This window comes from Haemaphysalis longicornis, unplaced genomic scaffold, assembly GCF_048455015.1.
Source record: "Haemaphysalis longicornis isolate Haplotype H1 unplaced genomic scaffold, Haemaphysalis longicornis Haplotype H1 scaffold_179, whole genome shotgun sequence".
Classification (NCBI taxonomy): domain Eukaryota; kingdom Metazoa; phylum Arthropoda; class Arachnida; order Ixodida; family Ixodidae; genus Haemaphysalis; species Haemaphysalis longicornis.
In genome coordinates, this window is record NW_027526281.1 from 346,929 (window position 1) to 357,300 (window position 10,372).

Below are 10,372 nucleotides of genomic sequence, written 5' to 3' on the forward strand. Positions count from 1 at the left end.
TAGTAGATTTAAGGGCGGACGGATATCTCGAGTTCGCGGTTTTATATTTTGACCAGTGTGCAGGATCGATGGATCGTTTTGGTTTTTTAAAGAGTCTTTTCTTTCTGTTAGCGAGTCGTTTGAGATAGCAGTTATACCAGGAGGAGTTGCATTTAAAGAAAACTCGACGTAAAGGAATCAATTTGTTCACAAGATCCAGTAGATAATTTTTGAACAGCAGCCTGTTATCCTCAACCGTTCTTTCAATCTAATGAGGCAGGAAATTTTCAATAAACAAGGAAAGTTCGTTATTTATTGCTTCATAATTACCTTTACTGTAGTCCCTAATTTTTTTAAAACGTTTGCGCAACGATGTTTTCGGTACTGTCAGCTCACAATGTAATACGTCATGATCGCTAAGACCGGGCAAGTGAAAAATTCTTGACATTGTATCTGGTGATGACGTAAGAAAATAATCTAAAATAGATGACGATTGCTGTGTGACCCGCGTCGGCGAAGTTACAACTTGTGACAAACCAAAGTAGGAACAAAGTGTAACGAAATGACTAGATTCACTGGGTGAGGAGCAAGTAAGCGAAGATACGTGCAACCAGTCTATGCTAGGAAAATTGAAATCCCCCAAAAGAATAATACTTGCTTCAGGATACCGTACAGTTACCTGATTCAAACAATCATGCAGCTGGACACAAAAAGATGCTGGGCTTGATGGTAATTGATAACACACGCCAACAACTATTTTTTTGAAGTTCACATTTAAACAAGACCATACCGATTCCAAATCAGAGACAACTGGCAAAAAAGAACACTCGATACATTGATTAATAGCAAGTAGAACACCACCTCCACATCTTTCAGCGCGGTCTTTACGAAACACAACACACTGTTTGTCGCTGCAGAACAGCTCCGAATTTGTCACTTTACTCGAGAGCCGCAATACCGCAAGTGCAATAATGTCGCAGTTAGTATCATTAATTAGTGTAGAAAAATTATCTCTTCTGGGAATGAGGCTGCGTATATTTGTTAAGAGAACAGAAAATTTCGACGCATTTGCATTTTGACTACTACCCCTCACGTGGTCCTAGCTACTGTCTTTGTGCCTGACACGTCCAGACGGGAGGGTTAAAGGAGATGTTTGTTGTGCATTGCCGACGGGGACTTCGTAACAGGCATCGTCACCCGCATTGTACAAATAGTGCTTGCCGTTGACAACCAGCTTGTTGCGTGGAAGTTTGAATGGTACCTTCAGCTGCTTCCCATATTCGACTAATTTTTTTTTTTGGCTTGGCGCGTCGCAGGACAGAAGTCCTGGTTCAATTTAATGTCGCTATTATTAAGTTCAGATTTCTTAGAAAAAACCAGTTCTCTAGTTTTATAGTTAGCGAATTTGATGATCAATCGACGTTGCTTGGCTGGATTAAAGTGACCAATTCTATGCGCACGCGATATGTCCTCACCGGATACTTTAAGCTTAAGCGTATTGTTAAGCACATGTAAAAATTTTTCTTCCGATTCGATCGCGGTTTCAATTTTAGTATCCGGAATATTATAAAAGAGCAGGTTGTCGCGGCACGCACGATCTTCTGCTTCATCAAGCCTAGAACGAAGTGCGCATGTGTCAGTGTCGATTCGGGACGCTTGTTCACGTAATTCGTCTTTCCCTTCTTTCTACCTGTCCAGTACTAAGGTTTGATTTTCGACTTTTGCTATTCTTTCTTTCATTTTCGATATTGCCTTGGAACCATTTAGCTGCTGTTGCTTTAATTCTTCGATAGCAGAAGTCATTTCATTCTGATGCGATTCCATGCGGATTGTGTGTGCGTTTACCTTCCTGACCGTCTCCAAGACTTCTGACAGTAGATCATCGTCAGGACCCGGGTTAGCTTCGACGTTACCGCATAGCATCAAAAACAATGAGCAAAATGGTTCGCACAAGGCTTCAGGGCACGGAAGCACTATAATGAACACATCATTTGATTTGAAACAATAGCGTGGTAGCGTAGAGTAGTAATTGAACTCCATAACGAAGGAAATGGGGTGTGAGCGTCCAATCTTTTCAGTGCTTCCACGCCCACTGATCGGCGCTCGTTGCAGATTCGGCTTTCTGTGCTCCGCAAACGCCGTAATCGATGACGTCAGCGTCCCAGGAAGCCAGTCAAAAGTCACGCACATCAGTTTCACCATCGTTGTGCTTGCAAGCAAGTCCGGTGATGGAGCACATGCGCAGTAGGCAGTTGCGCAGACCTGGTCATAGCATTGCGTGTAGTCGGTGGCCTCGCTGTGGTGATCCGCCGTAGCTGGGCTCATCCAAATATTCGCCAAGGCACCGAAAAGCTGCATAATAAAAAAATGGGGTGTGAGCGTCCCATCTTTTCAGTGCTTCCATGCCCACTCATGCGAGGAAGATGGACACGTTGCCGTAAACCCTAGAAGTCCTAGCAGATTGTTTCGCAGGAAACTCAGCATGGTGTCAAAGTAAAATAACAGCAGGCCAACACAGAGACGGGCATTCTTGGGTCAACATGATACGTGGGAACGGCCGGGTTCCAAACATATCCAGTCAACCTGCCAAGCAGCCTCCAACTCGGTCGCCCTTAGCGAACGACGGTACTATATGTCGAGCCAATAACGTTCAGCTAGATGGTTTACGGCGGGAAATGCATCAGCTACGTGAGGGAAAACCGCCGCCTCAAAGAGGACTTGGCGGTACTAGTGCAGGGACCACCCCAACCGCCGATAGTGCCATTGGCACCTTTAGCAGACACTGCCAAACAAAGGTCCCCACCAAAAAGTAAAGGTCCCCCAAAAAGTACTTCGCAGCCTAGATGTAGCGTGGGGTCAAGCGTACACCTGGATTTCAGAAGACGAGAAGGCAGAACGTCGACGCGCCCGCGGTGATGCATGTCTTGTCACTTCTCTCATACGTTGTGACGTCAACAGGAGCGATTCTGTGGCCAAGAAAAAATTGGGAATATTCCAATTCCGTAGGCACAAGAAATTACACAAGCCACAGCTGATTCACTGCCTTACTGGCCAGCTATCTGTGTCGGAACACTCTGAGGAACCACTACGAACGGTTGCTTATAACAATACTGGTTAACAATAAAGCACTCCCTCCATATATTATAATTGGAACTGGAGCAGGAGTTTTAATCACTCCGCACCTAAATTTCACCCTTATTATACTTCTTCAGGTAGCCCACTCAATCCAGCGCATATCGGCGTACGCCTCCTACAGTGATCCCACCTTTACCCATTCCAGCCGCGGAGCTTCGGCGCCTCGTGTATCGGGCAAGCAGTGGTTCTTTTCTGCTCGGACATTGCTGGCCTCCGACTCAAAATTTCCGGGCAATGTGTTGAAAACCACAAAGCCATCAGTATGCACACTTGATTACTAGATGACAAGCCCCTCATAGTCGCTTAACTGATTGATTGATTGATTGATTGATTGATTGATTGATTGATTGTGGGGTTTAACACGCCGACCAACCGCAGGCGATGAGGCGCGCCGTAGTGGAGGGCTCCGGAATTATTTTTCACCACCTGGGGATGTATAACGTGCGCCGAAATGTCGAACACACGAGCGTTTTTGCTTTTCGCCTCCATCAGAAAAACGGCCGCCGTGGCCGGGAATCGAACCCCCGACCTCGTGCTCAGCAGCGACCCGCCTTAGCCACTGAGCCATCGCGGCGGGTAGTCACTTAACTCTATTATCGTCCCGTCTCAGCTTCCCAGGTAGGCATCACGTATCACTAACTGGCTGCACCAGCCCGTTCCCCAGTTTACGTTTACCCGCACTCAAATAATCGCGGTTGGGGACCTCACTGCTAAGATTGAGAGAAGAGTCTTTAATTTGGGCTGGACAGGTCCGCTAAGCTGGTGGTAGTGCTTGCTATGCCAGATGGGGATGCTTACAATGCAGTGAGATAAATTTAAAGGATTATGAAGACGACAATGAGAGATAAAGCAACAATTTAATAGAAAGGGACACGCAATGAAATGGAAGTAACAAAACTCTAAATAAAGTTGAGTAGAAAAGTTGAGAAAATCATGTCGAGGAAGCGATGAAGGCTCTAAAACAAAAAGAAAAAAAAACGTACATGACGACGCAAGCCCGTGCAGATGCATTCATGCACAGAATTCAAGAACTGCAAAATTTTCTCTAGATCAGAATCCCTCAAAAAACGCGACAAAATATTTGCTGCGTTAAGTGCTAAGAGAAACATTGGCTATGCTTACGCAGAGACAGATGTACGTATCCCGAGTTCACGACTGAGACATTTATTGTGCAATCTTCGACGATCCAGGCCCATTCACCCACACAGGACTACATTCTCGTTGACGCAACACCACACAGACCGGAAATCTGTGACCCCTTGCGTTTCTCGTGACTGGAGCCCATAAAACACCACGTGGGGCAGCGACCACTTTCCAATACTCATAATGCTCTGCGCATAAGGACTCCGAACACAAATATAAATTTCTCATACAAACTGGCAAACCTTTCGAGTATCCACACCATCCACCTACCCACCTCAACGATGCTCAAAGAATTCATTGCCACCCTAGCGAGACGGCAATGCTCAGCCTGGAGAAGTCATCAAATGTAAAGCAACACTGGTCTCCCTAAATGCCCATTTTGCTCATTTGCGGAAAGTTGCGCTCACCCACACTACTAGGGCCCTTAAAAATAAAAGATACAAGCATATCCTAAAAACCGGTACCCATATTAGATAACCCGCCAATATCAACACCCTCTCTCTGATGAGACCTGGCATAATCTGTATTCCGAGCTCTGCCGTTAACGTGACCTCTACAAAATATGGAGAGTCTGCGGATGTCTCACCAAAAAACGAAAACGTCGCTCTACGCCCTTCGCAACACTCACTCTGCAATATTTCTCTGACATTTGGGAACGTAACCATATCCCCACGTTCTGCTCATACGCCTCCTCACAAATGCCCCATTTCCGTTGCCTGGACGAGAGCACTCAGCTGATGCTCCTTGAAATCATAAACGCGTCAGTGCGACACGAACCGCTCTTGCAACACTCTAGTTGACCTTGCTTAGCCCATTCCGAAACCAAATAAGAATATTGCCCAAATTTCTAACCCGCCCCCCCCCCACCTTTTCCTCATCCCAACTCCGTGGAAACTTCATCATCATCATCATCATCACCAGCCTATCTACGCCCACTGCAGGGCAAAGGCCTCTCCCATTATTCTCCAATTATCTCGGTCATGTGCCAACTGTGCCCAATTTATCCCCGCAAACTTAGGGATCCACTCTGTTACCCTTAATCACCAGCGGTTATCTTGCCTTCGCATTACATGCCCTGCCCACGTCCATTTCTTCTTCTTAATTTCTACTAATATGTCTTTAACACCAGTTTGCTCCCTGACCCACTCCGCTCTCTTCTTGTCCCTTAATGTTACACCTATCATTTTCCGCTCCATTGCCCGCTGAGTCATTCTCAATTTAAGTTGAACCCTCTTAGTGAGCCTCCAAGTTTCTGCCCCGTAGGTGAGTACCGGTAAGATGGTAAGATGCAACTGTCATACACTTTCTTCTTCAGCGACAATGGTAGGCTGCTATTTATTATCTCAGAATGTCTGCCATATGCATCCCACCCCATTCTGATCCTTCTAACTATCTCTGCCTCATGGTTGGGATCTGGGGTCACAACTTGGCCTAAGTGGATATTGCATAGCATTTTAGTAACTCACAATGTCACGCGGCATTGGCGTGCCTTGTCGTAGTCCCGCAGGCGCGCCTTGTTGTAGTCCGCAGGCGCGCCTTGTCGTAGTCCGCAGCCAGGCCACTACACTATGAAAGAAATAACAGTTTCCGGCGCCCGGTTTCGAGCCCATGACGCCGCGGGCGGAGCGCAAGGTGCCCGGCGCACTACCGACTGAGCCACGAAACCGACACAGATTTCGATGCACCGAACGCGCCTTATATCCTTCACTCATTTCTGGTTTGTTTCGAAAGCGCCACAAGTTGTCCCGCGCCTCCGAAAGATGGCGACACGGGTCCCGCGATCGAGAGATACGACTTGCCGGCGCACCCCCTCGGAAATGCTGTGCATTTGATCGTGCCCCTCGCGAGGGGGATGTCTTTTTCGCTTACCACTTCCACTGCCTCGCCACCTATCTCAAACTGCTGTGCTGTCCCGAGGTTATTGATCATTACTTTAGTTTTCTGCATATTAATTTTCAGGCCCACGGTTCTACTCTCTTCGCCCAGTGCGGAAAGCATACTTTGCAATTCGTCCCCCTAGTTACTTAGTAAGGCAACGTCATCAGCAAATCTGAGGTTACTGAGGTATTCTCCATTAAATCTTACTCCCACCTGTTCCCAATCCAACGTTCTGAATACTTCTTGTAAGCATGCTGTGAATAACATTGGAGAGGTTGTGTCTCCTTGTCTGACACCCTTCCTTATAGGTATTTTGCTGCTCTCCCTATGGAGGATGATGGTAGCTGTAGACCCGTTGTAGATACCCTCTGGTATTCTTACATAATGCTCGTCTACCCCCTGGTTCCGTAATGCCTGAATGACTGCTAGGGTTTCGACCGAGTCAAATGCTTTCTCATAATCTTTGAAGGCTATAAATAGGGGTTCAGTATACTCAGCGCACTTTTCTATCACCTGATTGATTCTGTGAATATGATCCATTGTTGAATAACCTTTACGGAACCCTGCTTGTTCTTTTGGTTGACTGAAATCTAAGGTTGCAGAGATTCGGTTAGCGATTACCTTGGTAAATACCTTGTAGACGACTGACAGTAAGCTGATCGGCCTGTAATTTTTCAAGTCCTTCATGTCGCCTTTCTTATGGATTAGGATGATGTTGGCGTTCTTTCAAGATTCCGGTAGCCTTGCGGTCATTAGGCATTGCGTATACAGGTTTGCCAGTATTTCAAGTACAATTTCTCCGCCATCCTTCAAGAGGTCTGCCGTTATCTGATCCTCACCAGGTGCTTTGCCCCCTTTCATTTCTTTCAAAGCCTTCCTTACCTCTTCGGTCGTTACTGGTGGGATGTCTATCTCCTCTGAACTACTGTCTCGTTCGGCATTATCCTGTATGTCCCTGCTACTGTACAGATCCCTATAGAACTCCTCGGCCACTGTGACTATTTTATCCCTATTTGTGATGACATTGCCTTGCTTATCCTTAAGTGTATACATCTGATTTTTCCCCACGCCAAGACGTCTCTTCACTGCTTTCAGGCTGCCTCCGTTCTTTACAGCGTATTCGATCCTCTCCATATTATACTTCCGTATGTCAGCTGTCTTACGCTTATTGCTTAACTTCGACAGCTTGGCTATTTCTATTCTGTCAGCTGCGGTAGAGATTCTCATGGTTTGCCGTTTTCTGATTAGATCTTTCGTCTCCTGTGAACGTTTACCAGTATCCTGTCTAGCCATAGTGCCCCCGACTTCTACTGCACACTCCGTGATAATGCGTGCAAGGTTGTCGCTGGCTTCCTGTGTCGTAAGCTCGGCTTCCTCGTTAAGGGCGGAATATCGGTTCTGCAGCGCGATCCTGAATTCTTCTTTTTTGCGTCATGCTGTTAGCTCATTTATCGGCTTCATTCGTAGTAGCTTGTTGCGGTCCCTCCTCAAATCTAGCCTAATTCGAGATCTTACCATACGGTGGTCACTACACCTTACCCTTCCGAGCACTTCCACATCCTGCACGACGCCAGGGTTATCGCATAATATGAAGTCTATTTCATTTTTGTGCTCCCCATTCGGGCTCCTCCAGGTCCACTTGATACTCTCCCGTTTACAGAAGAAGGTATTCATTATGCGTAGGTTATTCCGTTCTGCAAACTCAACTAGTAGGTCCCCCCTGCTATTTCTATAGCCCAGACCATAGTTCCCAACTGCCTTGTCTCCAGCCTGATTCTTCCCTACTTTAGCATTCAGTCCCCCATAACTACGGTATACTGTGTTTTTACTTTAGCCATTGCCGATTCCACATCTTCATAGAAGCGTTCCACTACTTGGTCGTCGTGGCTGGATGTGGGCGCGTAGCCCTGCACCACCTTTAGCTTGTACCTCTTATTGAGCCTAATTACAAGACCTGCTGCCCTTTCGTTAATGCTATAGTATTCGTATATCTTGCCAGCTATGCTTTTATTGACTAGAAATCCCCCTCCCAGCTCTCTTCTGTCCTCTAGACCCCGGTAGCATAGGACGTGTCCATTTCCCAGCACCGTAAAGGCTTCGCCTGCCCTCCTAACCTCGCTAAGCCCTATTACATCCCATTTAATGCCCTCTAATTCCTCGAACAACACCTCAAGGCTTGCTTCGCTAGATAAGGTTCGCGCGTTAAACGTTGCCGGGTTCAGATTCCATTGGCGGCCTGTCCGGAAACTTACCAAAGGACTAATCAACCATCGAATGCAAACTATCTCAAATACGTACAACCGTGTTTCTAACCGTCCCAAACCGGCTATCTTCCGCATCTAAGCCCCCTCCCGCCGACTGCCTGTGGATCTTCAACAAGGTCATTAACGGCACACCGCGTGCCGGTAATCAGGACTGCCCTAGCCACAGACACAGAAAAGATCAGTGAAGAAGCCATTCTTAACGAAGTGGCCGCTGCATTTCCGAGACAGCGTTCTGGAACTACGATTAAATCCCTTATAAAGATCGGCCCATTCAGCTTCGTGAGATGCATCCCGGATGATGCCCTCTTTCTTGGCCATGGATTCATTCTCGGGACCGTTCTTTCCAGTTTGGCAGAGTCGAATTGCTTGTCAGCAAGAAACTGATACCACACCTGGTTTTGAAATTTACCCTGATGACCTTACGCTGTGGACTGAAGCAGCTGACTACCCAGGCGTCGAGAGTGTGTTTATTCAACTTAAAGCTGCTGCCGCTAGTCTTTCCTGAAGCGGCCCTATACTTGCGTTAGGGCGGGGTCAGGATACGGCAGTTTCCACTCTTTTATGGGCTACATATTCCTTCATCTTATTTCCATCAAGTTATTTACCTGGTTGGAACCCCGTTTCAAACAAATTGCGACCAGATTACATCTTGGTAATTTCATTTGGTAGGCAAAATAGTTCCAGACGTTGGATTACTCCATTCAGGCACAACTGAATACCAGTGCTCCTTCTGGTCTCTAGAATGTCTGATTGATTGATTGTGGGGTTTAACGCGCCGACGCAACGCAGGCGATGAGGCGCGCCGTAGTGGAGGGCTCCGGATTAATTTTGACCACCTGGGAATCTTTAACGTGCGCCGAAATCTCGTACACACGGGCGTTTTAGCTTTTCGCCTCCATCAGAAAAGCGGCCGCGGCGGCCGGGAATCGAACCCGCGACCTCGTGCTCAGCAGTGCAACGCCTTAGCCACTGAGCCACCGCGGCGGGTCTCTAGAATGTCTAATAAGTATGGTGGAGCCAGACAGGATGCTCGCCTTGCGCTAGCATGAGCAGGCACCCATGGAAGATTTCTTTATGGGGCCTCGTATGCAGATGACCTCCGCCCGGCTCACATGGAGCAACAACTTTCTCCACGTCGCGCGTTCCTGCGAAGAATCCCAGACATTCCAGGACGCACCAGTATCTGCACTTTAGGATCTGCGCTGCTCCACTGCCCCCTCTGTAATTCGGGAAGAGATTCGAAAACATCATCAACTCCGGCGCACGCCCACTATCTGGAGACCTGTTATTATTGCCTAGGACTCTTAAACGCGCCCAGACGGGCTTGTGCCATCTGCTCCCCCGCATTCGCGCGCTCGAAGAACCCAGCTTTCCCCGCAATGGTCTGCTTTCCCTCGAGCTAGCGTCGTTCCCTGCCAGCGTGCTCCTCATGGATGAATGGCAATATATCAACCCGACGGGTTTGATATATGTACAGATGCCAACAAGGCAGCTCTGTCGGCTTAGCATGGCATTGTAAAGACAGCACTGATCTTAGTGAAACTATACTACTATGCCCCCGTAAACTCTTCAATCTGACTCTCCGGTCTCCTACAAGCCCTGCATAAATGACCTCGGTGACTCGTGCACCCCACCAACCACAGTCCGTCTTCTCCCACAACGCTATCAGAGCATTAAGTAAGGCTTACTGGGATCAACTTACCGTTTATCACGTCTAAGCATGGTAAGAGTACTGGGCCAAATAGAAGGAAGGTCTGTGTCGCGTGGATATTAAAACGTTTGACCCAGGCGTTAAGCAATCAAGCATATCGCAACTCAGAGAATCAAATATGTGGTCGACAGGTATACTGCTGGCTCGTTGATTTTCATTCCTGCAGCGACACTCAGTTGAACGGATAAATTGGTGTAGGAGGCAGACCAGGTGGTTGTTTAAAGGAAGCAGTGCAAGTGCTCAGTGCGCCAGTTCTCAGTGA